This window comes from Schistocerca nitens, chromosome 3 (genome assembly GCF_023898315.1).
Source record: "Schistocerca nitens isolate TAMUIC-IGC-003100 chromosome 3, iqSchNite1.1, whole genome shotgun sequence".
NCBI classification, from domain to species: Eukaryota; Metazoa; Arthropoda; class Insecta; order Orthoptera; family Acrididae; genus Schistocerca; species Schistocerca nitens.
In genome coordinates this window covers 569,475,943-569,503,836 of record NC_064616.1, presented here as the reverse complement: position 1 = coordinate 569,503,836, position 27,894 = coordinate 569,475,943, and the positions used below count along the sequence as shown (strand labels likewise).

General features: G+C 45.1%; 1 protein-coding gene across 1 annotated transcript in view; it reads left to right on the top strand.

Annotated features, from left to right (window-relative positions):
* LOC126249661 (elongation of very long chain fatty acids protein AAEL008004-like) overlaps positions 1-27,894 on the top strand; it is a 156,162-nt gene that overhangs the window by 53,537 nt on the left and 74,731 nt on the right. The window lies entirely within an intron of this gene.

Here is a 27,894-nt window from a genome sequence, read left to right as displayed (position 1 = left end):
GTAATGTCGCCGCAGGCTGCCACAATACGTTGTTTCATATCCTCTGGGGTTGTAGGCACACCACGGTACACATTCTCCTTTAACGTACCCCACAGAAAGACGTCCAGAGGTGTAAGATCAGGAGAACGGGCTGGCCAATTTATGCGTCCTCCACGTCCTATGAAACGCCCGTCGAACATCCTGCCAAGGGTCAGCCTAGTGTTAATTGCGGAATGTGCAGGTGCACCATCATGCTGATACCACATACGTCGATGCGTTTCCAGTGGGACATTTTCGAGCAACGTTGGCAGAACATTCTGTAGAAACGCGATGGATGTTGCAGCTGTTTGGGCCCCTGCAATGAAGTGAGGACCAATGAGGTGGTCGCCAATGATTCCGCACCATACATTTACAGTCCACGGTCGATGTCGCTCTACCTTTCTGAGCCAGCGACCTTTCTGGTCCACGGACCAGTAATGCATGTTCCGTAGATTCACTGCCCCGTGGTTTGTGAAACCCGCTTCATCGGTGAACAGGTAGAACTGCAACGCATTCTCTGTTAATGCCCATTGACAGAATTGCACTCGATGATTAAAGTCATCACCATGTAATTGCTGATGTAGCGACACATGAAACGGGTGAAAGCGGTGACGATGCAGTATGCGCATGACACTACTTTGACTCAGTCCACCGGCTCTCGCGGTGTCCCGTGTACTCATGTGTGGGTTCATGGCAACAGCAGCTAACACACCAACTGCACCCGCTTCTCCTGTGACGGGCCTGTTACGGACACGTTTGCGTGCTACGACCATACTTGTTGCATACGGTTGGCGGTAGATGTTTTGCAATGTGCGGCACGTTGGATGCTCTCTGTCCGGGTACCGTTCTGCATACACCCTGCAGGCTTCAGCTGCATTTCGTCTACACTCGCCATAGATGAGTATCATCTCCGCCTTTTCAGAGTTCGAATACACCATGGTCACAGTTCCTACAACACTACACTATCACAGACGTCTGGTAACACGGTGTACTACAGTTGGTCTGCGTGCGGAGACGAATGCAGAATAACAATAGCAGCAAGCGCTACATGCGGACACTGCGACAGCTAGACCAAACCACAACAGTGCACTACAGCCACACTCGTAAACACGGTCGTCATCGTAAACATGTCCCTGCAGATGCTGCTCGCCGATCGTGGCCCGTGTTTGTTACAACACGTAACTGAACGTCGGAGGTTTCAAGCGTCAACTTTAGGTTACAATATCTCCGGATGTAATTAACATTTTACAATGCAACAAACGGCACTGATTACGTATTTGTTTATATGTTCAGATGTGCTAACAAAACTAACGTGGTTACATTTAAAAAAACGTAGGTTTGTGTTAAAAAACATACTTCCGTGCATTTTTGTATGGTTTGTATTAAACAATTACACTAGCCCCTCTCCTCACGTTCGGTCTGTGGAATCGATTCGTCAGTATGTGATGCGGTTTACGAAATATATCCAGCGGTAACGTTAGGTGACTCACCCTGTATCTCTTACCCCATTACTAAACCTGGATACAATACGGAACCGTGTGGTAAAATAGCAGGGAATGGTGAAGAGCTAGTAGTAGCCTAGAGTATATCAGTAAATGTTGTCATCAGCTTCTCATTTTTACGAGACCGTGCTGAAAAGTAGTGTCTCGGAATATTTGCTGTGAAAACTCTAAGCCGGCCAGAGTGGCCGAGCGGTTCTAGGCGCTACAGTCTGCAACCGCGTGACCGCTACGGTCGCAGGTTCGAATCCTGCCTCGGGCATGAATGTGTGTGCTGTCCTTAGGTTAGTTAGGTTTAAGTAGTTCTAAGTTCTAGGGGACTGATGACCACAGCAGTTGAGTTCCATAGTGCTCAGAGCCAGTTAAGTCCCATAGTGCTCAGAGCCATTTGAACCATTTGAAAACTCTTAAAGCTTTTTAAATAAAACAAACTATTAACATTTTACATCTTTATTCTTCGTGTCTACATATGTATTTCTCAACATAGCCACCTGCAGCGCTCGTGTGTGGTCTGGCATTGTCACGCCGAAGGAGGGGGTGTTCAGTGTGGACGAACTTTTCGAATTCGAAACTCGGTTACAGCACGCTGTTTCTAACGCACGGAAATTGGTACGTTACACGCAGCCATGTCACACGCTACAATTCAGAGCCCTCCAGTGAGAGAGGGTTGCACACATTTATATACTAAGAATAAAGATATAGACTGTTAATAACATTAATCGTTTTATTTAAATAGCCATAAGAGTTTTCACATATAAATTTTGGAGGATTTACTTGTCAGTACACCCTTGTACTGGAGGTAGAATATTAGTCTTTAACGTCCCGTCGACAACGAGGTCATTAGAGACGGAGCACAATCTCGGTTTAGGGAAGGAGGAAGATGGAATTCGGGCGTGGCCTTTCGAAGGAACCATCCCGGCATTTGCCTGAAGCTGTTTAGGTAAATCACGGGATACCTAAATCAGAATGGCCGGATGCGGGAGACTTTCAATAGTATTACGCAAGTAGATGCATACAGTCTGATGAAATGTGAGTTTTGTTCGTCCTCCCGAATGCGAGTCCATCGGTGTTTGTTTGTTTTGTTTTAGGGCGCAAAAACAACTAAGGTCATACGCGCCCATGTCAGAATTTTAGAACACTAATACGAAAAAGGAATTAAAAATGGCTACACGCTAAGCCCAAACGATGGGAGGAAAGAAAGCTAAGAACAAGGACTTCCTCTTGGAGAAAGGTACTTAAGATACGCCGTAAAAACAATACCTGTTCCGAACAAAAGATTAAATGTCCTTCGCCATATCGCTAAGATGTATAAAAAGTAAAATGCGGGTGACAGACCGCGTGTCGTTTGCTAGAACGGCCGATGACTCAGACGGCAAATATGCATTACAACGTTAGTCGTTAAAAAAAGGGCATTCAGTCAGGAAATTGGGAACTGTCAAAGGTCGATGACAATGAGCACAAAGTGGTCGGGGATCACCACTTAACAAATGATGATGGTTAAAACGACAGTGCCCAATACGTAACCTAGCTGAAATGATCTCCTCGCGGCGAGAGGGCTAAGAGGAGGTCGGCCAAGCCGCTGGGAGAGTTATAATTCGCCGGAGCTTGTTCACATGAAGGGAAGACCAGTAGTGGAGCCAAAGCGGCACCACCTACTTTCAGACGCCAATACGAACATCATCGGAAGGAATGGAAGAACTAGCGGGCTGAGGTAGAAGGACTACAGCCTTGGCAGCAGCGTCAGTAGCCTCGTTTCCCGTCAGATCGACATAAACATCACAGTGGATCCCCAGGAATCTACATAAACATCAGAGTGGTTCCCTCAAGAATGAGCAAGTGGAAGCTCTCTTGTAAGGGATGTACTGCATTAAGCACGCAGAGGTTCTGAAGGGCACTGAGAGAATCGAAGCAGATGACACAATTAAAAAGCTTGTGTCACCGGATTACTGCGTGGCCTGATACAGGACGAAGAGCCCTGCTGTTAATACTGAGCAGTGTCCGGAAGCCGATCGCGAAAATTGTCGGTGTCAATGAATGAAGGCACACCCAACACCATGCACAGTCCGAGAGCCATCAGTGTACACAAACTTACAAACGAAGTTCGAGAAACTTACAGCAATATATCGAATCTGGAATAGTTTCCTTAGGAAGCGAATTAAATAGAAGATGGGGGCCGCCGCACGAAACCAAGGTGGTGAATAGTACCCACCCATCGGGAATGTGGCAGGTAGAGTGGTGTTAAACTGCCGCAGCAATAGCCAAAAGCGAACTCCAGGAGTTACTGGAGAAGGCGGATACGCCGCGCCCCACACTGGCGGTCAAAGGAGTCATCGAAGAGGGAGGCATAGGGTGGGTGGCTGAGCATGGCAGACAAACGGCATACGTATCTGCTGAGTAGAGCATCACACCAGTATGACAGCTGTAGTTCGGCAGCTTCTGCATAGAGACTCTCAATCGGGCTAGTGTGAAAGGCGCCAGTGACCAAACGGATTCCACGATGGTGGATTGTATTTAGACGAGCTAACGTACAAGGACGTGCAGATGCATAAACGAAATGCCGATAGTCTAGTTTCGAACTGACAAGGGAGCAGGATCGTCCGATTTGCAACCCAAGAAGTACCGCTTAGGACACGTAAGACATTGAGGGACCAGTTGCAGCAGGCGGCCTGGTAAGACACGTGGGCGGACCAAGACAGTTTTCTATTAAGTATCGGCCCCAGGAATTTCGTAGTTTTGGTGAACGGAAGAGCAAAAGGCCCAAGAAGCAAAAAAAAAAAAAAAAAAACATAGGCACAGTCTGGTGTTTCCGCAGAAAATCGTTCATGATATTGGCTGACAATTTGAAGAGATGGTCAACTGCAGAACGGCGAGCTTGGAAGTCACATTGTGCAGTGCTTAGTAAATTGCGAGACTCGAGCCACCATACCAGCTGTGCATGAATCAGATGTTCCATCACAATGCAAACACAGCTGGAGAGAGAAGCTGGGCTGTAGCTAGAAGGACGGTGTTTGTCCTTACTGGGCTTATGTATGGGTATGACTGTGGTTTCACTCTAGCGTCTGGGAAACATGCAATCTGCCCAGATGCTATTGTGCATATGAAGGAGACAGTGCTTGCCTGCAAGAGAAAGGTGCTGCAACATGTGAATGTGAATATCGTCCGGCCCTTGGCGGAAGATTGGGATGAAGTGAGAGCATGATCTATCTCCCTCGTACTAGAGGCTGCACTGTAGCATTCACGATTCTGAGAGGAGAAGGGTATCACTCGAACCTCCTCTACTCGTTTCCGATCGAGAAAGGCAGGGTGATAGCGAGTAGAGCTCGAAATCTCCACGAAACAGCAGCCTAAGGTTTTGGAAATAGCAATGGGTCTAAAATCACTTCATATGCTAAGGTCAGGTTGGAAATTGGGGAATGGACCTTGGTCGCAGACATCCGCCGGAGATTGGTCCACACGAAAGAAAAGGGAGTGGAATTTTTAAGAGAACTAATAAATGAAATCCATCTAGCTTTTTTGCTATCTACAAGAATACGACGCATGTCTCCGCCCGCGAATTGCGTCACAGCACGCCTCAGTCCACCAAGGAATGGAACGTTCTGCGGTGATAAGGATAAGGTTTGTACGGTATTCTATCTGGTCATCACAACTGGGGAAATGTTAGTCGACGAAGATCGCCAAGGAGGAATAAAGCCTTCAGTCAGCCCCAGAAAGCTGCCAGTTGGGCTTACACTTAGGTGGGTTAGGAGTCAGAAAATGGATAGCACACAGGAAATAGTTGCTCGAGTATGTGTCAGAGAGAACGGAGCAGTCGAGACGATGGGCAAGCTGGGCAGTGCAGAACGAAAGGTACAAATGAGAATAGGTGTGCGTGGAATAGGAAAGAAACCTGGGTGCTCCATTGTTAAGGGAGATGAGGTTGAGTTGTTTGAGAAGGTCAGCCAAGAGGGTATCTCTCAGACAAGTTCTGGAAGAGCCCTAGAGGAGATGGTGTGCATTAAGGTCACCAAGCAGGAGAAAGGGTGTGAGGGAGTTGACCGATAAGCTGCAGGAAGTCTTCTCTAGTGACATCGAATGATGGAGGGGTGTAGACGTTACAAAGAGAACAGGTGAAGCGAGGAAAGAAAATGGGGAGTACAGCTCGGTGTTCAGTAAGATGGCTTGACTATGAACGTCATCCTTGATGAGCAGCATGACTCCCCCATGAGATGGACTGCCACCCACGGGGGAAAGGTCAAAGAAATGCGAGAGGTCAAAGCAGTCGCGAGGACGCAATTTTGTTTCCTGGAGGCAGAGAACTAGTGGATGCTGCGATTCCAAGAGCAGCCATAATTCCTCCTTATTGGATCTAATGTCACCAACGTTCCTCTGGAGGAGAGTCATGACAGGAAGAATTGAGGAGGAAAAAGATGAAGAGTTGTCACCACGGCCGCAGCCGAGTGCCAGCCTTTGAAGACTTGCTGCTACAGGGCGCAGAGACTGGAGGTTCCTGTTCCACGAGATCTACAGAGGAATCGACATTCCGACTCCGTCGGTCTGCAGATTCCACGGCAGAGGAACGGTTGGCGGTGCGCACCCGCGAAACAGAGGTCGGCCGGATGAGGGTATCACGCGGCGGCGGCACAACTGAAGAGAATCTCTAAGTCGATGAAGGAGAAGGCCGTTTGCCTTTGTTTGATTTCTTGAAGCTTTTTCTGTTTTCAGAAGAAGACTCAGATGTTTGTTGGCTGGAGAGACGTAAAAAGTCTTTGCAGAAGTATTCCTTCTGTCCTTTCCGTCCTGCCTGTTGTGTAGCAGTTAATTTCGCTGCCCAGGCGAAGATGGGTGGATTGTTGCACAGCTGGAGAAGAAGGAGGCGGGGACGCTATCATGACATTGGGCGGTTTTACAACTGTGGTGCTGAATTTGAGGTCGCAAGTCTGCGTGGCTGTATCCGTCGTGGAGCGAGCTGTAGCAAAAACAGTACTGTAAGTGCCATATGGTAAAACACAGGGCTTTCGACTATCCAACAATTTGCGAGCGACGGGGTAAGGTACTTTTTCCTTCAGCTGGAATTCTGGACAGTCCGCTCGTTGAGATACATGGAACATTCTCAGGATAAGGCTGTATGGTCGCCATTGCAATTGATAGAGCGGGGAAGAGGAGGTAGGCAATCACCCTTGTGAGCATGCCTACCATAAGTAACACATTTGGCTGTGTTACGACATGACATTAGATTGTGGCTGTAACATTGACGCTGGTAGCAGCGCATTGGGTTTGGAATGTACGGTTGGAACATGATGACTTCATAGCCTGCTTTGATCTTTGATGGGAGTACTACCTTATCAAACATGGAAAGAGAGCTTGTAGGCACTAAGGTTACATAAACCTTTTTCATTATCCAGTAAACTGCAGTGACTCCAGAGAGGTAAGTTTGGATTTCTCCCTTGATCAGACCATCGAGCAGCCTAGTGTGAATAACACCATGTGAAGAATTAAGCCTTCAACGAGCCTCAACACGAACAGGATAGCCGTGGAGGAGTGACGCTGCAGACGGTTTTTGGGCTTGAGAACCACAGTTCGTCTTCGAAAGCAAAGTGCCATTACATACGCGAGAGCAGGTTTTCAGAGGGCCGGCATTTGCGTCAACACCTTCCTGAATTATGGACTGATTAACTGTAGCGAATGGCTGACCTCCTTCAGTGCGTGATACGACAAGCCGTGGTGTAGCTGGGAGAGTCTTGCAATCTTTAGCCTCATTCCATTTACGCTTAGTAGACGTAGGCTGAGATGGTAAATGGCTCATTGCGAGAAAATTCTCCATGATTGCCAGCGTCTTTGATGGTGCGCTCCTTCCAACTCGGGAACCCCCGCCCCCATTTTAAGGGGGTTCACCCACTTTAGGTGATAGTCCACACCTAAGGTCACACCTCCTGTACTCCTGACAGAGGGACCAGTTGGCTATTTGGGAAGGTAACAAGTCGGGCAATTACTCCCCCCTGGGTCTGGCCTGTACCAGGGAGGCACATGTGAACCCTACGTATCGACCTGAGGCTGGGAATTACCAGTCACCTGTTACGTGGCAGACACGTGGGCCAGGCTCCGAGGAGCTTACAGGGAGGAAGAAGAAACAGAGGAACCTCAAACGCCGAAGCGGAGGAATGAGAGGAGATGGAGAACGAAGAAATAAAGAAAGAAAATAGAGTGTGGGGACTGTTCAGATGTCAGGCTACTGAAAATTCAGAACACATTCCCAAAAATATCCGACATATTCCCCAAGAGAGGGGAGTCGGAGGGGGGGGGGGGGAGTCGGGGAGTCGAGTGGTCTAACCACTACGCCACCTCGCTCGGTTCCCTTCGTATTATGGATTAAACCTGTTTCATCCTGTTAAATTGTTTTAGTTTCTTCTTCCCCTGTTTTCATTTATGATGGGAGTTTGATTACAGTGGAACTTGATAGAAAAATAATAGTTTTTAATCAACCTTTTTTGTCTTCCTGGTTGGCGCAACAGTACTCAGTTTTTATCTACACTGTTGCCTAGTTCTACGTTAGCAAATCATGACTACGAGAGTGATTATGCAGGGTGTTAAAAAAGGTACGGCCAAACTTTCAGGAAACATTCCTCACACACAAATAAAGAAAAGATGTTATATGGACATGTGTCCGGAAACGCTTAATTTCCATGTTAGAGCTCATTTTAGTTTCGTCAGTATGTACTGCACTTCCTCGATTCACCGCCAGTTGGCCCAATTGAAGGAAGGTAATGCTGACTTCGGTCCTTGTGTTGACATGCGACTCATTGCTCTACAGTACTAGCATCAAGCATATCAGTACGTAGCATTAACAGGTTAATGTTCATCACGAACGTGGTTTTGCAGTCAGTGCAATGTTTACAAATGCAGAGTTGGCAGATGCCCATTTGATGTATCGATTAGCACGGGGCAATAGCCGTGGCGCGGTACGTTTGTATCGAGACAGATTTCCAGAACGAAGGTGTCCCGACAGGAAGACGTTCGAAGCAATTGATCGGCGTCTTAGGGAGCACGGTACATTGCAGCCTATGACTCGCGACTGGGGAAGACCTAGAACGACGAGGACACCTGCAATGGACGAGGCAATTCTTCGTGCAGTTGACGATAACCCTAATGTCAGCGTCAGAGAAGTTGCTGCTGTACAAGGTAACGTTGACCACGTCACTGTATGGAGAGTGCTACGGGAGAACCAGTTGTTTCCGTACCATGTACAGCGTGTGCAGGCACTATCAGCAGCTGATTGGCCTCCACGGGTACACTTGTGCGAATGGTTCATCCAACAATGTGTCAATCCTCATTTCAGTGCAAATGTTCTCTTTACGGATGAGGCTTCATTCCAACGTGATCAAATTGTAAATTTTCACAATCAACATGTGTGGGCTGACGAGAATCCTAACGCAATTTTGCAATCACGTCATCAACACAGATTTTCTATGAACGTTTGGGCAGGCGTTGTTGGTGATGTCTTGATTGGGCCCCATGTCCTTCCACCTACGCTCAGTGGAGCACGTTATCATGATTTCATACGGTATAATCTACCTGTGCTGCTAGAATTCTTCAGCTTATGTTAACATCGGCGAATCAACTCAAGAATTCCGCATCATGAGGGGTGTCAAGCAAGGCGATCCCATCTCCCCAAAACTGTTCTCTGCTGTATTGGGAATGGCTATGTCAAAGCTGAGCTGGGATGGTAAGGGAATTAGAATTAATGGAAGAAGGCTTACCAATTTGAGATTTGCTGATGATATTGCCTTACTGGACAAAGACTTCGCAGAGCTCCAAAACTTAGTTACAGATCTTGCATCGGAATGTCAGCTGGTTGGCTTGAACATGAACCTTTCCAAAACAAAAGTAATATCCAACAAATGGGTCCCAGTTGGAGATTTGAAAGTCAAGGACAGTCTACTAGAAGAGGTCAGTGAATATGTCTACCTTGGCCAGATTATAAATATGAAGGGAGACATAAGGCCAGAAATCTATCGTCGCATAAAGCTTGGCTGGCAAGCATTTGGGAAGAATTCAAAAGTATTCAGATCAAAAATGCCAGTAAATCTGAAGAAAGCAGTATTTGATCAATGCATTCTTCCTGTGATGACGTATGGCTGCGAGACATGGACACTGAACTCATTCACAAAAGGGAAACTTAGGACATCACATGGAGAGATCAATGCTTGGCTCTACAAGAAAGGACAGGAAAAGGGCAGATGACATCCGGTCTGTGACGAAGGTTAATGACATCTTAGAGAGAGTAGGTTCCTTGAAATGCCAGTGTGCTGGCCACGTCGCAAGAAGAAAAGACGACAGGTGGACGAAGCTAGTACTGGAGTGGAGTCCGAGAGAGCACCGGAGGCCTAGAGGAAGGCCACCAGACAGATGGGACAAAGACATCGAAAAGATCGCTGGTAACACCTGGCAGAGAACTGCCCAAGACCGCCCCACTTGGAGAAGACTTCTGAAAGCCTACCTGAATCCACGACTCGAAGAGGCCACATCATCTAATGATTGAATTGGCTGATGATGATGATGATGATGATGATGATGATGATGATGATGATGAATCTACCTGTGCTGCTATAACATGTGCCTTTACAAGTACGACACAACATGTGGTTCATGCACGATGGAGCTCCTGCACATTTCAGTCGAAGTGTTCGTACGCTTCTCAACAACAGATTCGGTGACCGATGGATTGGTAGAGGCAGACCAATTCCATGGCCTCCACGCTCTCCTGACCTCAACCCTCTTGACTTTCATTTATGGGGGCATTTGAAAGCTCGTGTCAACGCAACCCCGGTACCAAATGTAGAGACTCTTCGTGCTCGTATTGTGGACGGCTGTGATACAATACGCCATTCTTCAGGGCTGCATCAGCGCATCAGGGATTCCATGCGACGGAGGGTGGATGCATGTATCCTCGCTAACGGAAGACATTTTGAACATTTCCTGTAACAAAGTGTTTGAAATCACGCTGGTACGTTCTGTTGCTGTGTGTTTCCATTCCATGATTAATGTGATTTGAAGAGAAGTAATAAAATGAGCTCTAACACGGAAAGTAAGCGTTTCCGGACACATGTCCACATAACATATTTTCTTTCTTAGTGTGTGAGGAATGTTTCCTGAAAGTTTGGACGTACCTTTTTGTAACACCCTGTATATATTCATAATTTATAATAGAGGTACCTTCGTTCTGGAAATCTGTCTCGATACAAATGTACCGCGCCACGGCTATTGCCCCGTGATAATCCGTACATCAAATGGGCATCTGCCAACTCCGCGCAATGAGTCGCATGTCAACACAAGCACCGAAGTCAACATTACCTTCCTTCAATAGGGCCAACTGGTGGGGAATCGAGGAAGTACAGTACATACTGACGAAACTAAAATGAGTTCTAACATGGAAATTAAGCGTTTCCGGACACATGTCCACATAACACATTTTCTTTCTTTGTGTGTGAGGAATGTTTCCTGAAAGTTTGGCCGTACCTTTTTGTAACTCCCTGTATATACAGCGTGATTCCGTGATGATGTCACAAACTTTCAGGGGTGATGGAGAAGGGAAAATGAATCAAGTTGAGGAAAGGGACCCTGGTCCGGAATCGACAGCGTCGAAAGTTATAAGCGAAAATCGTTCTGATGCCTCTGACAATGGAATACGTGTACCGCTACTGTTGTTGCTAAATCTGTAGGGCAGGCAACTTTCGGAGGTAGTATGGATCGAAACAGAAGAAAGTCTAATATACATGTGGTCTAAGATGCATACCTTTGAGCTATGAAGCACTTACTCGTCTTCACCATTGTGGAACTCATCTCTTCTACCGGAAAAAGAGTACCCATAACTCTTAAGATATGAATTTTAGAGCCCATACTTACAGGAAATGTTTTATTTTTTGACCCATACTACTTCCGCCAATAATATGTAAATCAAGGAGAATGCTGTAGCAGAGATGTGTTTCACAGTATCGAGGATGAACAAGTGTCCTTAGCTCCTGAGGTAAGAATTTTAGATCCTATATTTACTAACGATTTTTCTCCTTTTTTTGGTTCATTCTTGCACCTCTGAAAGTTGCCTATCCTAGAATCTTAGCAACAGTGCCAATACATGTATTCCTTGATCAGAGCGATTTTCTGTTATAGCTTCTGACTCAGTCGATTCCGTACCAACATTCCTTACCTCAAGTTGATTCATTTCTCCTTCTCCATCACCCCTGAAAGTTCGTAACCTCATCATGGACCCACCCTGCATAGTATGTGGCCTAGTAGACAGGGATACGGGCAATTATCTCTACTTTGTCTTCAATGAAATTTTATAACAATAGGCTGGGACGAGGTTTAAGAGACTCTTGTTCTTTACTACGTATTCGGCACCCATCATTTCAAACAAGTTCACGCGAACATCGAAGGAACTTCCCAAAACGCAGTCGTATAGAAGTTGTTTTTGCGTGTGCTATAATTTTATGCTAAGTAGTCAACTGTTGCCGTAAATGCAATAGTGTTTAACATCTAGATTTACAAAAAATAAATAAAAATATTTTCATATTAATTTATGAAGTATACTGCCCATGAAACTCTGATAGAGGATGTAAATTGGTCGTTTCTTTATTGGATCTTAGATAATGTTCGCGCAAATTATTGATCAATAATGGGACGTGGTCGTTTTAATCAGCTGAGTAGATTTTGTAACATATCTGCACAGTGGAGCCTCTGTTCGATTTGGAAGTTTTCCTTCATACCGCCTCAGTGAAGTTGCTGTCATAAAGATTATTCTTTTTGTTTTTATAAAACTGCACGATAATGTAAAGTACTCTTACGTTAGAAGTGTACGTCGTTATGAGAAAGTGGTTGCCGTTCCATACTTTGTATCTCAGTATGTACAACTTACACATTCCTTCTGCATCTTTAAGTGTGTATTTGTCTTCATGCGAAGTAAATCTAAAAATTTATGGAGCTATGCTTTAGATCGGAAAAACTGATCATACACTCTAACGTGATCCATCAGGTTTAGGGCCCCACTGGATCTGAAGTAACTCTGATCTCTTCATGAGAATGTCTCTTTCGGGTACAGTACACGACAGTTCAAGTGTAAAGCGGAGGGAGATTTATGGGTGTTGAATATCAATGCAGATGATTCCACTAAAAAGTATGTAAAAGCCCAAAACTTCGGAGTAGTGGCTAGTTTTGATATCAATTTCCACATAAATTTTTGATTTAAGAGAAATAACGAACTCAACCGCAATTTGGGCATTGAATTAAATTCAGTGGCGACAAGTGAAAATTTGGGCCGAACCAGGATTTCCCACTCTACCCGAGTGGCCGCCTAACCGTTCGGCTATCCGAACACGTTTTATCTCCAACCCAAATTCTTAGCTTGACGCACACTACACATGTAGCACCCTCGGCCCATTATCCTCACTGATCGCAGCTTTACCTAGTTCCCCCAAGAGTTCGGACGTAGTATGCTTCCGCATTGAAGTTATAGTTACCGTTAGGACGCATATACAGGGTGTTCAAAAATTCAGTCCCCAAAGTAACGCCGGCCGAAGTGGCCGTGCGGTTAAAGGCGCTGCAGTCTGGAACCGCATGACCGCTACGGTCGCAGGTTCGAATCCTGCCTCGGGCATGGATGTTTGTGATGTCCTTAGGTTAGTTAGGTTTACCTAGTTCTAAGTTGTAGGGGACTAATGACCTCAGCAGTTGAATCCCATAGTGCTCAGAGCCATTTGAACCATTTTGAACCCAAAGTAACAGGAGTGGTACAGGACACAAAAACAAATATATTTCGTAAGGCAACTATGTGTCGGAAACACATATTTTCGGAGTAATGCACACACGGGAGGTTACTGTGTGTGTGTGTGTGTGTGTGTGTGTGTGTGTGTTTGTGGGTCGGTGGGTGGGTGGGTGGGTGGTTGTGGGTGCGGGTGGGTGGGTGGATGTATGTCTGATTTAGAATAAACCGGTGTTAAATGTTTTCTATTGCTTTATTATTCTGATCACAATTAAATTACAATAAATGTTCAAACTAAGCACCAGTAACCTTAGCGCAGAGCTGGCATCGACGTGGCAGGGAGTCCCATTTCCGCCCCAGAGTCAACAGGGGCAGAGTACACTTCGGCTTTCATGTAGCCACTGCGAAAGAAGTCTAATGGGGTGAGGTCCGGGGATCTTGCAGGCCATGTACTCGTCCTGCCCGGCCAATCCGCCGATTGACAAAAGGCATGCAGGCACTAGTGCTACTCGCTGTTTAATGACTCTTTGTCGAAGAGCATGACATCACAACATACTACCTATGTCAAACAAACATCTCGTGTAACAACGTTAGACGCCACGACTTTGATCTGCTCCACTCGCGTATAACCTCCGCATCCTCAGTGCTCACGCAATATGGGTTGCCGACACATCGTTGCTTTACCAACTATATTTGTTTTTGTCTCCAGCATAACCCCTGTTAGTTTGGGCACTGAATTTTTGAACACTTTGTATATACTTAGATGTATGGCGCCTGTTCTGTGGCATTTGTGCTACGGAACAAGCACTATACTTACAGATATAACCTAAGTTTCTATCGAATGTTTAAGAGTATAAAATTTTTCTTTCTTCAGAAATCACATGTATTAAGGGCTGTTCTGTTCCTCAAAGGGCTCAATACGTATCGTGGACACACCTAGTGTTTTACAAATGATTCAGCACAAGTGATGGTACCCAAGCTAAGATACTAAGCAACTACAATTAAAACAAATGAATACATCGTGGCTGCAAGTCAGACTCCTTTGACTACGTAAAAAATAACGCGCGGCTACTGCTAGTTCACGGACTATTGCTGTACGGCTAGACTGCTAGCATCGCAGCTTATTTATATTATTTTCCGATTTCTTATTACGTTAAAATACAATGCGTCTCTGCTTCCATTTCATTCATTATCCATGCAGTCAGTCTCAGACGTTTGTCTGCATCCTCGTACTTGCACAGCCAGTGTGACAAACGTCTGTAACGCAGCAGTTGTGATGAAGCTATGGCTAACAATGCAGGCTCGTGTGTTACGCGGCTGTGCGGGCAGCCGAAGGTCGTCGAAACCAGAGCAGAGCTTGCGCGCAGTCCTGCCGACCTTCCCGCCTTCACCTCGGCAACACTACCTGTTTACCAAAACCCGCGTGTCGGGGTCAAAATTTTTAGTGGCCATGAGTGAACCTTATTCCGCGGCTTTTTTGATTAAAATTTTGGGACGGATCTATAATAGAAGTAGCGGATTGAATGAATCGGCTGAGATGGGCGGTAGGTCGAAGGGCGAGAACGATGCCACGCTGTCCTATAATAAGTTTTCTGTACACTACTGCGGCTAGGGGTATTCAGAGAGACTGGCGTGAAGGTTACAACCAAAGATGCCCCGTTACAAATTGGAAACCAACTAGATACATAGATAATATGACGCTAGAATTCAAATGTGAAATTTGCAGCCGGCCGCGGTGGTCTAGCGGTTCTAGGCGCTCAGTCCGGAGCCGCGCGACTGCTACGGTCGCAGGTTCGAATCCTGCCTCGGGCATGGATGTGTGTGATGTCCTTAGGTTAGTTAGGTTTAAGTAGTTCTAAGTTCTAGGGGAGTGATGACCATAGATGTTAAGTCCCATAGTGCTCAGAGCCATTTGAACCATTTGAAATTTGCATGAAGTCTGGAAGAAGTGAAGGGGTGTAGGTACTCCAGATTTACCTTTTTGGCATTTTATGAAGGACAAAAGTCATGGGATAGCGATATGCACATACACAGTTAGTGGTAGTATCTCGAACGCAAGATATAAAAGGGCAGTGGATTGACGGAGCTGTAACTTTTACTCAGGTGATTCATATGAAACGGTTTCCGACGTGATTATGGCCGCAAGACGGGAATTAAGACTTAGAACGCGGAATGGTAGCTGGAGCTGTAGGAATAGGACGTTCCATTTCGGAAATTGTTAGAGAATTTAGTATTCCGAGATCCACAGTGTCAAGAGTATGCTGAGAATACCAAATTGCAAATATCATCTCTTACCATGGCCTATGCAGAGGTATACGGTCTTCCCCTAATGACCGAGACCAGAGGCATTTGCGTTGAGTTATCAGTGCTAAAAGACAAGCAACAGTGTGTGAAATATCGACAGTTATCCATCAATGTACGACGATCGTATCCGTTAGGACAGTGCCGCTAAATTTGGCGTTAATTTGCTATGGCAGCAGACGATCGATGCGAGTGCCTTTGCTCAGAGAAAGACATACACTGCAGCGCCTCTCCTGGGCTTGTGACCATATCGGTTCGACCCTTGACAACAGGAAAATAGTGATCTGGTCAAATGAGTCGCGATTTCAGTTGGTAAGAGCTGATGGTAGGGTTCGAGTGCGGCGCAGATCCCACAAAGCGCCGGCCCTGTGACCGAGCGGTTCTAGGCGCTTCAGTCCCGAACCGTACTGCTGCTATGGTCGCAGGTTCGAATCCTGCCTCGCGCATGGATGTGTGTGATGTCCTTAGGTTAAGAAACTTCCTGGTAAAGCTGTGGGTACCGGGCGTGAGTCGTGCTTCGGTAGCTCAGTTGGTAGAGCACTTGCCCGCGAAAGGCAAAGGTCCCGAGTTCGAGTCTCGGTCGGGCACACAGTTTTAATCTGCCAGGAAGTTTCATACCAGCGCACACTCCGCTGCAGAGTGAAAATCTCATTCTGGAAAGATCCCCCAGGCTGTGGCTAAGCCATGTCTCCGCAATATCCTTTCTTTCAGGAGTGCTAGTTCTGCATGGTTCGCAGGAGAGCTTCTGTAAAGTTTGGAAGGTAGGAGACGAGGTACTGGCAGAAGTAAAGCTGTGAGTACCGGGCGTGAGTCGTGCTTCGGTAGCTCAGTTGGTAGAGCACTTGCCCGCGAAAGGCAAAGGTCCCGAGTTCGAGTCTCGGTCGGGCACACAGTTTTAATCTGCCAGGAAGTTTCATACCAGCGCACACTCCGCTGCAGAGTGAAAATCTCATTCTGGAAACATCCCCCAGGCTGTGGCTAAGCCATGTCTCCGCAATATCCTTTCTTTCAGGAGTGCTAGTTCTGCATGGTTCGCAGGAGAGCTTCTGTAAAGTTTGGAAGGTAGGAGACGAGGTACTGGCAGAAGTAAAGCTGTGGGTACCGGGCGTGAGTCGTGCTTCGGTAGCTCAGTTGGTAGAGCACTTGCCCGCGAAAGGCAAAGGTCCCGAGTTCGAGTCTCGGTCGGGCACACAGTTTTAATCTGCCAGGAAGTTTCATATCAGCGCACACTCCGCCGCAGAGTGAAAATCTCATTCTGGAAACATCCTTAGGTTAAGTTCGGTTTAAGTAGCTCTAAGTCTATGGGACTGATGACCTCAGATGTTGAGTCCCATAGTGCTTAGAGCCTTTTGAACCCCACGAAGCCATGGACCCAAGTTGTCAATGAAGCCATATGCAAGCTGGTGGTGGCTCCATAATGGTGTGGGTTGTGTTTACATGGAATGTACTGGATCCTCTGGTCCAACTGAACCGATCATTGATTGGAAACGGTTATTTTTGCCTACGTGGAGACCATTTGTAACCACTCATGGACTTCATGTTCCCATGACAATGCACTATGTCACTGGGCCACAGTTGTTCGCGACTGGTTTGAAGAAAATTCTGGACAGTTCGAGCGAATGATTTGGCCACCACATCGCATGATATAACTCCTATTTATGGGACGTAATCGAGAGGTCAGTTCGTACACAGAATTTGCACTTGCAACGCATTCACAATTATGGACGAATATAAAGGCAGCATGGTTCATTATTTCTCTGGGGGACTTCCATCGACTTGTTGAGACTATGCCACGTCGAGTTTCTGCGCTACTCCGGGCAATAGGAGTTCCGAAAAGATATTAGGAGTTATCACGTGTCTTTTGTCACCTCAGTGTACTGCAATTAAGTTATAAGTTTCCATATTTACTGCTGCCAGATATGCCTGTATGCCTGTCCCAGAATGCTCTTCTGGGCGTAGGTATATGCAAACGAGCGATTGCAAGGGGTTCTTCGTAATTTACTAAATGATTAAGGATTACTCAAAGAGTCATTCACGTAACCATGTGAGACAGCTGTGATTCTTTGAAGTGGATCTGTGTCAGCTATGACCTACATGTCTTCTGTTTTTGTTAACGTTCTGTAGAAGGCGACTTTACTAACGACGGAGTGGACAGATGGGTAGAAGAGAGATTCTGTTTATAGTCTTACAACAGGTTTATGGTCTTGAAGATGGGCTAAGTCTTTACAGAAGCGGCGAACATAGCATCAACCTGGATAGGTTAGCAAAACCCGTTATTCGATGACGCACATGACACGTGGGTGTGATGTACTCACATCATCAAAAAATTGGAACAAGAGCTTCTTATAGGTTAATACTCACCCAGCTCGTAGTTACTATGTCAATAGCTTGACTGTATGACGGTAATGCTGCTTACCTCACCTGCCGTGGTTTCGAGAAGACACAAGTGATTTCACTCTCGTTTCTACAGATGTTAGCACAACTGGCAACGCTACAAACTCGTACCATTCTGGTACTGCCTCTCTGATGTGAGCTAGAAGTAAATGAAATGTCACTTCGTGGTCCATAGAGCCGAGTGGGCGTGCTTGCATTACACCTAATTGCTCGGTACTTCCATCTGAGTTCAGCATCGTAACACTGTCGCACACAATAACGAAAATCCTTATTTGACTTAATGGAAACAGCTGAATGGCATTATCCAGTTTCCTTAGCTCTCAAAGACTCGTTTCGTTCCTCAGAAGTGTTGCGCATAAATAGCATGCGGAATCTAGTTTGAGCGACCAGGCTTAGCTGTTTGGTGCGTAATGACTTGCAGGCATCTTGATCACGTAATAATTGCCGGATACGTAATGGCTGCCTGCTTCCCAGGCCGGTTTTTAACCACGCGTTTTCAGTCATTCGAAACAGGTCACTGCACTCTGCATCTATAAATGAACCTTATGTGCATGTGGTTTCACGTGCGGCACAGTCGCTGTAACGGGAGTCAGCACTATGCACACAGGCTCGCTCTCATCGCCACATACTCTTCGACACGTTCCTCGGATTATCGCAGGCGGCATATTGTTTTTATCCGAACTTACTTATCAAGGTTTCTGTGTGCTTCGTTCACAGATCTATGACCAGATGCTGCTGGTATAGCGGACTGAAGCTGTAAACGGTGCAACCATTTTCTTTAACTTATTTCCGACACTGCTCCTAACTTCTCTAGTTAAGCTGAAGTCAAAACGCCATCATCTACAGTCAGGGGACGGGCCTTTGTTTATGCGGTAATCGGACATACCTCCTATATATTGATTTCCGCCTAGAGCCGAGCGCAGCGCGCGTGAAACATTCTACCTTCGCTCTTCGCTCCTGTCACCTGAGGTAGAGGATGATAACAATCAGTATAAGAAATACAGGTTGATTCTCAAATGCCGTACTCATTGCACATGCTCTTATCAGTTGAAAAGAACCTATTGTCCGTTGCTGACCGAAAATAATTAGATTCAAATGTTATTTAAGGTTATACCCGCCAGGTTAGCCAAGAGCGTTAATGCGCTGATTCCTGGACTCGGGTAGCCGCGCCCGTCCCGGATCGAATGCGCCCGGCGGATTAACGACGAGGGCCGATGTGCTGGGCCGCCTGGATGTGGTTTTTAGGCGGTTTTCCACATCCCAATAGGTCAATACTGGGTTGGCCCATGTCCAGCCTCAGTTACATTACTCCCAGATATCTAAACTCGTTCACACTCTTCCATGGATTACACTAGACGCAGACAGTTGGGGTGTATTAATTCCGTCCCGGGGGTACGGGGTGCCGACAGGAAGGGCATCTGGCCATCCCTTAACATTAACCTTTCCAAATCCGATTCTAACAATGCGAAACCGCAGGATAAAGGCACAAGCGAAAGAAAGAAAGTTATTTAAGCTTATGTACTGCAGCTTAATTATTTATGAAAGATTCAACAGACTTTCTGTGTGCCGAACAAAAACCCTAACTCTGCAAGAATGGCAGAAAAGTTAACAAATTTATTGTTTTGTAGCAGTAGCTACAATCTTCACCCACCACTGTAAAACAAGGCTGTTAGTGAAAACTATTTTGGTACTTCATGCCAGAAATACTGTATTGTAAAGTACACAGACTGACATCAAACAACGGATTTGAGGCCATAAAATGAAGTAACACTTGCTACAAAATGGGTGTAATGACTGACGCATTTATATTTTATTTGAAAGAGAGCATTAGGTTTTCTAAGGGAAGTAAATCTGAATTCATTTCATTCAGTTAGTGTCTAACACATTTTTCCAAATCGTCAGGGAAAGCACAGGAAAATAATTCAATGGACGCTTAACACGCAAAAAGAAGTACATTTATAATGCTGTAGTACTTAGAGAACCATACAAATAATGAAATAATGACTAGTTGCATGGGATAAAAATCTTTGAAGGGGTCAAATATTTTTTGGACTTACGGGCTTTTCTGGATCGCATACATTTATTAACCCTTGATATGAAGCGTTTTATCTGGCGTCATTAAAACAAAGAAAACAAAGATGGATACAATGTATCTCTTGAAATACAACATAGAACATAAAGTAGTAAGTGCCAAACTGTGCTGTATTTGTTGGGATACATTGCATCAATCGTTTTGTTTGTACTGATAATGCCTGATGCCGAAACGCCTCATAATAAGAATCAATACATACATGCGACTTACAAAATACACAAAATAACTAGACGCAATGTACATAAAACACAGAAGCACAATATCGCCGTTAAAGAAATGGTAGTGCGGTAGCGTTCTCGCTTCCCACGCCCGGGTTCCCGGGTTCGATTCCCGGCGGGGTCAGGGATTTTCTCTGCCTCGTGATGACTGGGTGTTGTGTGATGTCCTTAGGTTAGTTAGGTTTAAGTAGTTCTAAGTTCTAGGGGACTGATGACCATAGCTGTTAAGTCCCATAGTGCTCAGAGCCAAAGAAATGGTAGTTTAAGTTGCTTCGCTATCGAATAGGTGTTAGAGGAGGAAATCAGCTGTTGGATCACTTTTAGATCGGAACTGCATTAATCGAACAAACTGGCGTTCGCTTAATTAATGGAGATTAACGACGGTGTACCTAAACAAGAATGGCAAGGCAGGGAGTCGACTGTAACCAGCGCGAGTTGACGGTGACTTTATTGAAGTTCCAATTGGTGTCATTTGAGGACTCCCTTGAGTAACGCAATGATCTTTCTATACGGGGTTGTAATGTTTGTTGTACTGGTAGGATTCGTTTAAAATGACAACTTCCTATAATACGTCAGACAGTCTCACTTGGTTGTCACGAAAGTGTTCGGATGTGTCATTACGAGGGCAGTTCAGAAATGGGACAATGATTTAATTTTTAAGGTATCCATCCGCAAAATCGTTAGCTTTCAAATTACACACCCACCTAGTGGCTTCCTTCGGACGATGGCGACGCATCGTGTCATTGACCCGGAGGCCCAGAAAGCATTACGTGCTGATCAATGACCCCTCTGCCGACGCCCTCAACTCAAACTATTCGGAGCTTGATCTAAAGTGCACAAGTTTCGGGCTATGAAGCCCCGCATGTGCCCAACGCGTTTGAGATTAGATGACTTCAGGGGCCAAACAAACACCCTCATATTCATGGAATCTTTCTCAAAGCATTCTGACGCATTTCTGAACTGATGTGGTGGTGCAATGTCTTGTTGAACGTACAAGTAATCTATAGGATCCTGAATTCACTCTGAAGAACATGATGAGATAGTAGGTTCCTGTATAATTCGCCGATGAGAGACTAGGGCGACGCATCAGGGCCCCGTTTCATCTCGTGTAAATAGCCTGCACTCGAAAACACCTTCAGCGCTCTCATGGTAAGAGAATTCGTTGTTTAACATGGTTTTTGACGCACACGAACTCTTCCATCAGCCTGCGCCAACGTGTACTAGAAATTATTAATCAAAGCGGCCTACTTCCCAGGCCGGCCGAAGTGGCCGCGCGGTTCTGGCGCTGCAGTCTGGAACCGCGAGACCGCTACGGTCGCAGGTTCGAATCCTGCCTCGGGCATGTATGTGTGTGATGTCCTTAGGTTAGTTAGGTTTAACTAGTTCTAAGTTCTAGGGGACTAATGACCTCAGCAGTTGAGTCCCATAGTGCTCAGAGCCATTTGAACCTACTTCCCATACTTCGTGTCTCCTGAGCTGTGGACAGATACTCCTGCGCCCCTGCCAGTCACTATGATCTAAGACGTGTACTGGCCACAGAAACTTACTCATGTGGGGGTTGTTATTTCTGAACCTCATAGTGAGCTGTTGGTTCTCGGTTACAGCAGCTTATCAGTTTTCGTTATTGTCCAGCCTTTAATAGGTGTGTTATTTTCTACAGTATCTACCAGTTACAGTGAACGGCAACATAGGTGTCAATGTGTTATTGCCAACGACAGAAGACTTATGGAGCAGAGAGATATTCAAGGTACTTTTTCGACGTAGTGGTATGTGAAATGATCTTTGCCTGCACGACCGCAATGGTGAAGTGAACCATGCCTCTGGCACCCAACATTTTGTCGCTATCAAATGCGCTGATGTCGGGCGTCGTGTAAATCCTGTGTATGACTGTAACGCAAACGGCAAGAGCGAACTTAGAACTACTTAAACCTAACTAACCTAAGGGCATCACACACATCCATGCCCGAAGTAGAATTCGAACCTGCGACCGTAGCGGTCTCGCGGTTCCAGACTGAAGCGTCTGGAACTGCTCGGCTACACCGTACGGCCACGAATCCGATAAAGCATCAAATCTCCGGCATCACTGAGGCCGGAAAAAGATCCTGCAAGAACGGGACCAACGACGACTGCAGAGAATCGCTCAATGTGACACAAGTGCAACCCTTCCACAAACTGCTGCAGATTTCAATGCCGGGCTTCAACGAAACATCATCGACATGGGCTTTCGGAGCCGAAGGCCCACTCGTGTACCCTTGATGACTGCGCGGCGCAAAGCTTTACGCCTCGCCTGGGCCCGTCAACACTAACATTGGACTGTTGATGACTGGAAACATGTTGCCTGGTCGGACGAGTCTCGTTTCATATTGTATCGAGCGGATGGACGTGTACCGGTTTGGAGACAACCTCATGAGTCCATGGACCCCGCATGTCAACAGGGAACTGTTGAACCTGGTGGAGGCACCGAAAGGTGTGGGGCGTGAGCAGTTGGAGTGATTGAGATTCTGATACGTCTAGATACGACGCTGAGAGATGACACGTACGTAAGCATCCTGTCTGATCACCTGCATCAATTCACGTCCATTGTGCATTCCGACGGACTTGGGCAAATCCAGCAGGACAATGAGACATCCCACACGTCCAGAATGGCTGCAGAGTGGCTCCAGGAACACTTTTCCGCTGGCCACCAAACTCCCCAGACATGAATATTATTGAATATATTTGGCATGTCATCTCCACCCCCTTGTACTGTTACGGATTTATGGACAGCCCTACAGGATTCATGATGTCAGTTCCCTCCAGCACTACTTCAGACAATAGTTGAGTCCATGCTAAGTCGTTGTGCAGCACTTCTGCGTGCACGCGGGGTCTGTACACGATATTCGGCAGGTGTACCAGTTTCTTTGGCTCTTCATTGTATAACGGAACACTAAGTATGCCTATACTCTATACAGGAACTGTTGTTTGTTTCCTCGCATAACAAGTGTTTGACACCGATCATTGTTTTTCCTTACACAGTTTTTTTCACGGTACTGGCACGGTACTTTGGAGGAATCTTTGTGCTCACAACGTCTAAGCTGATTAATCGTGATATCTGGCGTATCAAATAATACCGTTGGAACAGATGTACGAGTACGCCATTGTCTGATTAATTGCTTACTGCGGAACCTCACATCGACAGACAAGTTAGCAGCGAGCAAATAAGTCTCCTCGTGGATTATTCACAACACTGTTGACCTCGTTTTGTAGTGGTTACCTCATCTCTGAATCTCCCGCGCGCTTCCACATCACGCTGAGTAAGCAGATTCTTACAGCGAGGTAAGTGAGGTAACCGTGCAGCAAAAACGCGTATTTTCGCTGTAGTAGGATGCAGCGTTACTTTCCGATGAGTCTGCTGAAATATTCTCTCATACGATCCGTAGCTATTTGAATTCACAATCTGAGAAACCTGATCATCTCTCTACGTAACGTGAAGAAGCAACAACATTCTTCATCCACTTGATCTTTTGGGAGTATGAAAGTGAATAGAACGTTTTTTTTTAGTTATTCCCCCCACCTTTTTTTAAAAAAAAAATAAATACGCAAATCTAAGAGAAGATTTAGTCAGATCGGACTTCCTAGATTGTTGATAGTAATTTATCTATAGCATATTGGAAATTTACAATATATCCTCATACTTTGACTAAAGTCTTTGAAATATTATGATGTGTGTCAACTTAAGCAATAGTACATTAAATGTATTCGCAGCTACGAATATGGACAACCATCAGCTGTATAATGGAATGACGACAATGAAAGTTTGTGACGGACCGGAACAGGAACCAGCATTTCCGCGAGCATTGCCTTACAATTAGGCTATCCGAGCGCGCTTCACTGCCAGACCCACACCTTCATATGTCATCAACCACGTGTCTACAACCTGCACTCATAATTCATTTGTTTATCGCCGTACTGGGGAGACATTTTATTTGAAAACCGCTTGCCCGGTGTTGTCAGATAAATGTGATATTGCAGTGGCTGTGTTGTTCAGAAGTACTATGGAACACTGCATCGTACTTCTGAACAACACAGCCACAGCAATATCGTAACTGTGCAGTAGTTATATAATGCACTGAAAAAAAATGGCGCTGTGCACTATGGGACTTAACATCTGAGGCCATCAGTCCCCTAGAACTTAGAACTACTTAAACCTAACTAACCTAAGTACATTACACACATCCATGCCCGAGGCAGGATTCGAACCTGCGACCGTAGCGGTCGCGCGGCTCCAGACTCAAGCGCCTAGAACCGCTCGGCCACCTCGGCCGGCTGCACTGAAATCAGGCTCAGAAACAAAACCATTAACGACAGGTAAATTTTGTAATGAAATCTCGGACAGTGATGTTAAACAGAATAATAAATTTAGTACTTATTTAGAGCAATATCGAGAAATTTTAAGAACTCTTAGTTTTGCAATACAAAGAGCTGGGTAGAATTTGCTCATAGGTAAACAGTTTTAATTTTGTCGATGAGAAATCACCTAGTAACTTCGTATTAGACTGCATCTGGAGTACGTTTCATATGCATCTATAGCTTATGTTACTAACATTCCACTGTTAAATGTACTGTAGAATTCTTAAAGCTGAAAATGTGTCGTACATTGCGTCGACATTGTGCTGGGGCTGTTGTCTTAAAGAATCATACAGAGAGAATCACGACATGTATTTCAGCCATCCTTTGATCTCTCGTCTTAATCATGGTAGTAGTTGTGTGTTCCAACTGCGCTGTGACATGCCAGTTAAATTGAGCATTTTCATATATCCGTGTGGTTGCATCAGTCATATTCATTGCCTAATAGGACCCCACAGCCTAGTGTACTCAAATTTTGTGTGTAGAAATAGATGGAAAGCATATTCTCCATAATAGAACTATGTAGAAGGCATGAAATTCTCACTGACGCTCAGAAAATAACTACCTCCATAACAGCCTAAAGAATTTACTTTTTAAAAGCGTAAAAAGTTATTAAGTTGATGGAATTATCAATGTGTCCACTTTACCACGTACTTATCGTCCAGTAATTAAAAAATAGCTACCCCTAACCTGGAAGACGATTGTGTTGAAGTCAAATGCGCGGAGTAAGCCAGGGACAGATGATAATCATCTGCATACAATCAGGAAGCATTAATTAATAATGTATTCAGCCTGAAGGACATGCCGAGCGGCAGCGGGAGTTGTCGACCTTTAGCTGAAATGCGTGGGGGGAAGGTCGCCATCACAGTCTCGACACAAATCAGAGTATCTGCCGCCACTTTCGACCTAACAGTAAGGAAAGCATTTGTCTGCAGTACTGTTTCTAACTGGTGAAGGGAAACTCGCCACTCATGCTCACAGTATTTGATGTTGTTAGAGGCTATCAGGTTTCAAGGAGAAAATGTAATCTTTACGCAACTACTGATATAAAAAAAATTCTGCTTAATTTTTATATATTCCCTAAATAATATTTTTCTACGAGAAAGTCACTATAGTTTTATAAGGAAGTTACACGAGCAAGTACGATCAGGTAAAGTCTATAGTGCTATGTGTGTATGATGCGTCAGAAATTACAGGTACAAAGTGAGATGCACACGTAAACTGACTTTGAGACACACAATTATTGGTTTACGCTGGCATCACGATTCGCTAATCGTAGTAGATAGATGCATTTGTCAACCTTTCCGTTGTTTTCACCCCTCATGGAAGTTTTTGTGCGACAGTTTCTTTTATTCCATCCTTAGGTAAATTCGTTTGCTTATCACTCACGTTGGTTATTCTTTCCTTTATGACTTCTCCTCTATTTTCCACATGGGCTGACACAGTCCGGTTGTCAAATTAAGTGGTAATCAAACTTAACTTGCTGTAAACATATTGCAAACAAAAGGTCAATTGTCAAGTACCGAACATGCTTTCTTTATAATATCAAATTGGAGGCAATATCCAAGCCTTTTTTGACTACCCGCTCACTGAAAATTGGGAAGATATTTGTGTGATTAGGTAGAGAAATTAATTGCGCTGAGTGCATGTGTGGAACGGCGTTTGTGGAGTAACAGCTCTGACTTTGTGATTTAAAGCGATGTGTGTGAAACACAGTTCCTCGTTAAACACTCAAAACTGAAACCATGAAATATCATGCACCACAAAAACAGTGGAAAACAGTCACTGTACAAGAAAGAAATCTGAAACCATCATTCGAACATTCAACAAGTAGTTGTTAGTAAATTGTAATATGACTCTGAGTACCACTTGTTACTAAGACAAATTTATGCGTTTTTAAAAATGTGGTGGTAAGTGCTATGGGACCAAATTGCTGAGGCCATCGGTCCCTAGGCTTACACACTACTTAATCTAACTTAAATTAACTTACGCTAAGGACAACACACACACACCTATGCCCAAGGGAGGACTCGAACCTTCGACGGGGGGAGCCGCGCGAACCGTGGCAAGGCGCCTAAGACCGCACGGCTACTCCGCACGGCTTTTAAAAAGGTCTTCTACGTTTTCTGTTAAGTCTTAACTGAATTATAGAGGGGAGAATGCTTTGCATACGTGAAGGAATGAGGTCTGATTGCCTGCTGTGACAAGTTAGTACCGTAAATTATGTTCTAAATAAAGGAATGAAGCAGGAACGAGCGTTACTTATTGTGCTAAGAATACCTAAGTATACTCTCTCTTACCGAATAGTTTTTTTAGCTCCATTTTTCCCCAAGTCACAGTTTTTTTCTACACGCTACAACATATCCATTAATCCCATGAATACCTACCAAAATCCGCCTCGGTAGCTGCGCAGTCAGCGCGGTGGACTGTTAAGCGAAGGCGCCCGGGTTCGATTTCCGGCCGGGCCGGAGGTATTCTCCGCAGAGGACTGGCTGTTGTGTTGTCCTTACATTCGTATCGTCAAAATTGGCATTATTATTGGGATTGCTGAAGGGGCCCGGATCGAGGGTCAATAACAAAGAAAAGCTTGCACCGTGGTTGTCATCATTTACGGGTTTGCCTTTTCGTCTTGCGTCAATATGCCTCGACTTTCTACATGAATTTCATTCAGTTCAACTACTTTTCCCTCATACACGAGGTGTCTACTTGAAAATATAGCTTACAGCATCCTCCCTATTTTTTCTCTGCCATTTAACCAAAGCCAACGATTGTTTAGCAACCAGGAACCTACATCTTCTCGAAAGACATTTCAACAGTACATCTAGATTTCCATGAAGCATCTCATTTGGTAACAGTACTTTGTTTCGCTTTTTAATCTAAGCATCAGCTCAGATTTAGAGACAAAAGACTGTTTTCCAACAGTGTATAACCACGATGCCATATAATTATGTATAATATCGGAATGATATCCATTGTGGAAATGCAGGTTAATAAATTATTCCTTTCACTCTAAATTTTACACAGGACATGAATGGATCAGAAGTGGAGCAAAGAACATAGGCGGAATGAAATGCTTAGTGAATCTATAGAAGTACTACCAAAGTATTTACCTATAATATTAAAGCATCTGATAGTTGAATATGGGTTCCATATTTTACATTTTGTAGCGCAAACTGCATATTTACGTTGCAATCGATTTCGTTATACGATCTTCAAGCAACATATAAGAAGCATTACATTTTTGTACACTGTTAA